Genomic DNA, 6,000 nt, shown 5'->3' on the forward strand with positions numbered 1-6,000 from the left:
AAATAGATCACCCACAGATACCCACTGATTCAATGGATAGATATTTATTTGAGGTTTTTGTTTATTAACATTTTTAGAGGTTCCAATAGCAATAGCCATTGTAAAAAGAAAATACTGTATGATCTGATGTCAAAAATGAGCTTAAATATCTTCTTTTGTTTCGGTTCTTTACAATTTCCAAATTTGGAATTTTTTTTAAAACAGAGCAAAACAAAAATAATTAAAAATTTCAACTTAGCAGGCTTATAATCAACAATTACTGTATTTCCAAAATACAATTATTAAAATTTTGTGGACATAAAAAAAAAAAGACAGATGCAATCTCTTTCCTGGGCTTTTAATGGTATCAAATACTGACTGTTGAAAGCTTTCTTGGCCCTATCATTGCTTGGTAAGAAGTGATTTTTGCCAGAATATTCAAAATGCAAGGAAAAAAATCAATGTCTGGTATATGGAGAAAGATCTCACAGCTCTTTAATATCCTATGAAGTTTTATGAAATTCACAAAATCTTATTGTGAATATAGGGGAAAATTTATATTAGTTATATTAAGTGATGGGAGATTAATTAGACTATTAAAGTTAAAATTATAGGCATAGTTTAGATATCATTCACTTGAACCCCTCATTTCACAGATAGAGAAAACAAAGGTCCATAGAATTTAAGTGGCTTGCCCAAGGTCACTCAGGTAGCAAAATACTGTACAGTCTCTGGATATGGGTCCTCAGACTCTCAGGAAATTCAGTTCTTCCACTAAAGACAAAGCCTTCAGGGATATATAAAATGGCTACAAATCAAGAGTAGGAGTGTGTCTATACAGGAGTTAAAGAGTTAATCTTGTCATGGCATTTAAAACTTTGTAAAGAAAACCTAATCTCCTTCCAAAGTCCTTATTAATTGGTGTGGGAAATACTTTATGGCAGATTGATGTTTTTAGGACCAGAACAAAGGGCTTCCTTGGCCTAAAACTCTAATTCTAAATATATCTTATGAGGACCTGATAAGATTCCAAAATGTAAGTCAACTCACTGAATTCAGTCCTGCATTCAAGAAGCATGCATTTGACTATCAACATGCATTTACAGCCCTACAAGGTGCCATTTACATGTTGCCAAAAACAAAAAACAAAAAACAAAAACAAACAACAACCCAGAAAGAAATAGAAACAATTCCTACTCTCAAGGAGTGTACATTGTGTTTGGTAATGGGGTTGGGGGAGTGAGAGACTATAGACAAAATTAATATATCAATATAAGATAATTGGAGGAGAAAGTTAAAGAAGGGAGGGGAGAGACAGAGAGATAAAAAAGAGAAACAGAGAGGGACAGAAATAAACTAGTAGAGACAAAAGGAAAGACCTTGTGCCATTTGAGCAGACCTTATTAAGTACCAAGTGCTATGGTAAGTGCTGGGGCTAAACACCAAAAAGAAAAGTCCCTGTCTTCAAGGAGCTTACATTTTGTTAGGACAAGCAACATATGCACAGAAAATTCAATATAAAATATATGCGGTCATTTCCAGGGATAGAGCACTAGTAAGCAACTGGAGGAGGGAGGGAAGGAGAGAGAGAGAAACAGAGACAGAGATAGAGCTCTTCCCAAGGGCCAGGCAAAACACCAGCTGTGTGACCTTTATATTCTAAGACAGAAGACCACAAAAGAGGATCTGAAATTCTGGGAGGGATGTGACCTAGGGGCAAGCCAGAGTAAAATTGGGGTGGAAGTTGGGCCTCCTGAAATAGGGTCCCCAGCAGGCAGTGCCAGGATTTCTGACAAGATCATGTTGACTGTTGAGAAAACAGAAAATTGTTGACTCCTTTCCCCCAATACTTTTCACTTCCCAAAAAAGTTCATGACTGTGTGTGTGCCTTTAGCAGGGACTCATTCAGAACTGTTACATACTTTCCACCAAGGAAAAAATCACCAGTCCTAATTGAGTTTCCATAGCTATCTCTGTGCACCAGCTCTTCCCCCATAACACACAGTGGTACACTGTACAAATAGACTTTGGAGTTGTATCATCTTCAACAGTCAGGAAGTCAACCAACATTTATTGAATTCCTACTGTGTGCCAGACACTGTGTTCAATTCTGGGGATATCAAGAAAGGCAAATGACAGTCCCTATCCTCAAGGAACTCCCAGTCACCTGGGGGAATAACATGATAAACAAGCCATAATCGGGTTAAATGGAAATAATTAACACAGTGAAGATAGTAGAATTAAGGGGATCCAGAAAAAACTTGTTGTAGAAGGCAGGATTTTTAGCTGGGACTTTAAGGAAGCTACAAGGGCCAGTATTTGAGGACAAGGACAGAAAACATCCCAAGCATTGGAGAACAACCAGTGAAAATGTCTGATGACTTGTGCAAAAAAAAAAAAAAAAAAAAAAATAGCCAGGAGGTCAGTATCAATGAATCCCAGCATACATGAGAGAATATAGGATGTAAGAAGATTGGAAAGTTGGAGGTGGTGTGGGAGAAGATAGGTCAGGAAAGGCTTTAAAAACTAAACCAGATTTTATATTTGACATTGGAGGTGAAGAGGAGCTACAGAAGTTTATTGAGGAAGAGGGTATATGGTTAAAACTGTACTTTAGAAAATCATTGACAAGAGCAGAGGGAGCTAGATGCTATTATTATCCCCATTTTACGTTGAGGAAACAGAGGCAGAGGTTAAATGGCTTGCCCAAATTCACATACCTAATAAGTATCTGAGGCTACATTGGAACTCATGTCTTTCTGAATCCAGATCCAGCACTCTATCTACTCTGCCTTTGGGAAAACATGAATATAGCTAATGGAGGGATGGGAAAAAACTGGGGATAGGAGACAAAAGATTAGAGATATTGTTTGGGGTGGAAAGGCAGAGGGAAAGATGGAATGATAATAGATTGCACTTAGACAAGGGTATTTCAAAGCTCAGGAATGCAGAAGTCATGCTTTTGTGAGTACTGTCATGATCCTGGTTACCTCATGTGTATTATTGAGGATGGAGTAGAGGGGAAGGTCATATGAAATGAGTAGATTTAGTAAATTATTCAAGCCTTACTTTGACTACATCTGTCTAATACAAAAACCTTAGGCCCAAAACAAAACTAGAATCTCTAGAACAAACATATCTGCAAGGGGCCTTTTCAGATCTTCTGGAATGAACTTCCCTGGCGCCTACTACTTTGTATTTATTTTGAATAGATTTTGTTTATACTTACCTGGGCACCACACCTTATCTCTAGGGAAAGAATGTAAGCTCTTTGAGGCCAGGGGCTTTTTTGTAGTTGGTTTTTTGTCTTGGTGTTTTCTGATATATAATAAATATTTATAAAATGCTTGATGATTAGTTTAAAAATATCCTTTTACTTCTCCCTAAATAGCTTCCTCTCTCATTCACCACAGTGGTGCTTCTAAACCTTTTAAACTTCCTCAAACCTCCATCTCTCCCCTATCTTCAGAAGTGATCATTTGATCTATCCATTCCCTGTCCCATATCTCTCCTCCCTTTCTCTCTTTCATAGATAAAATAATTTAAAAAGCCACTACTTCCTTTCCTCTCACTCTCTTTTTTTAATTCTGGGTACTCCAGCCTCAAAATTCAACAGAAACGACTATCTCCAAAGTTAGCAGTGTGTTTGTTTGGTTCATTCATCTATAGGAAGCAATTTAGTTAAGAGGAAAAAAGAATTTCTTGAATGTTTCTAGATCTGGGTTCAGAGACTACTTTTTTGGCTAACCAGTCTCATGACTTAGCACTTAAGGATCTCATCATCCTAATTTATAGAATGAAAGAATTGAATTGGATGATCTTGAAGGTTGCTTTCTGCTTTAATACCATGTACCTGTAAGATCATGGAAATAAGTGATAGTACTAAAAATAACTTGCTTTCAAGTGGTGGGAGAGGAGGTCTGGATTTTGTGGTACTCAAAGAAGTCACTCAATCCCTGGGATTTATCATGAAAAATGCTATCCATCCCCAGAGCGAGAACTGATTGCATCTGAATACATATCAAAACTCGCTTTTAAAACTATTTTTCTTGGGTTTTTATTTTGGTTTATGTTTTCTTTCACAATATGACTAATATGGAAATGGGTTTTGTATCAGTTCCATTAGATTCCATTTCCATTTCTACCTTGATGATTCTCAAATCTGGTTTCTTTTATTTCTCCTCCTACCTCTCTGACTACTCAATCTCCTTTGCTTTTATATTTAACCAGATCACGCACTGTATTCTCCAAAGCTTTGTCCTGGGCCCTTTTTCTCCCTCCTTTATATATTTCACACGATTTCATCAGTTTCTAAGGATTTAATGATCTCTAGGCTGATGATTCTACTTATCCAACCCTAATCAGTCTCCTGACCTGCAGTCCCAATTTCAACATTCTCTATTTTTCTCAAAGGCACCATCATCATCTTCCCAGTCACCCAGACTGACAACCTCAGTTGTGTCATTTTCAATTCTTCATTTTTTCTACTCCTCTCTTCTCCCCCCCACAACCAATCTCTTGCCAAGGCCTGTCAATTCTTCACTCCTCTCCTAACCCCAACCATTCTATTCTCAAAATCTGTCAATTTAATCTTCATAACATCTTTCACATACTCCACTGTTCTCTCTTCTGATACTGTGACCACTCTTTGGAGGACTCTATCACTTATGCCCAAACTATTGTATAGTAGGTGTACTACAGGTATGTCTCTGATCTAGTGATCCTCTACTCAATTCTCAAAGAAATTTTCCTAACACACAAGTCTGACCATGTAACCCTCTACTCAATAAACTCCAGTGGCTCCCTATTACCCCAGGATCAAATACAAATCCTCTATCTGGCTTTTAAATCCCTTCATAATCAGGCCCTCTCCTAACTTTTCAATTTTATTTCACTCCAAGTGAATAGTGATCCCATTTATTGGCTTCTTTGCTGTTCTTAGACCAAAACATGCAATCTCTTGACTCCCTTGCATTTTCAATTGCTGTTCCTTGGGCCTGAATTACTCTTCCTTCTTATCTCCATTTCTTGGTTTCTCTCCCCTCCCCATATTCCACAAAATATTTCCCTATTCTTTTTAATATTAGCATCTTCCCTCAGTGATTATCTCCAATTTATCCTGTTTATATTTTGTTTGTACATCTTCCCTTGTTATCTCTTTTATTCAACTTTGAGCTTCCTGAGAAAAGGGAGTGCTTTTGCTCGTTTATTTTTTCTTTGCAAGTCCAGTGCTTAGTACAATGTCTGGCACACAAAATATAACCCTTGTAGTACAATTGTCAGAGGAATCTATCCTAATATCTGCCATCTATAGTTATTTAGGCCCTTCCATCAATTTTCCTTCTGCTTGTATTTCTTTTCTAGACTCTGCTATACTTACTATACTTACATATTATTGTAAGTACCCTCCTGCCAGAAGAACCAATCCTGGATGAACCTCCCCCACACACACCCCAAATGTACTCCTATCAACATTCATATTCTTGACATAATAATGTCATGTAAAGAGTGAAGGGAAGCACAGCCAAAATAACACATACACAATCACTACAATGCAAGTAAAAACATTAAAAGGCAATAAAACTCAAGTCAAATACAGTGGACAAAGGTAGAATTATACTTTATTGTTTAATAGTGTCTGGCTCTTTCTGAAATGTATCGGGTTTGGTTTGCCATTTTCTTCTCTAGTAGATGAACTGAAGTTAATTAACTGAAGTTAATATATTAGTAAAATTAAAATATGTGTTTTTTTTGGTTTTGACTATCCGTGGTATTTTAGATTATGATTTTCTTGCAAGTATTTTGGAGGAATTTGTTTCCGTGTTTTTTTAGGAATTGTGTCAAAAAAATATATTTACAATAACAAAACCCTGAAACAATGCTCAGAGTCAGTAGATTGATTTTTTCCTAATTTTCAGATAATTAACATATTTTTGTTTCTCTCCTTCTGCCCCAATGGTCCTCCAAAAATATTTCTCTCTCTCTCCTCTTAAAATATTTGAGAATGAAGGGTAGGGATGA

Source organism: Sarcophilus harrisii, chromosome 2, assembly GCF_902635505.1.
Source record: "Sarcophilus harrisii chromosome 2, mSarHar1.11, whole genome shotgun sequence".
Lineage (NCBI taxonomy): Eukaryota > Metazoa > Chordata > Mammalia > Dasyuromorphia > Dasyuridae > Sarcophilus > Sarcophilus harrisii.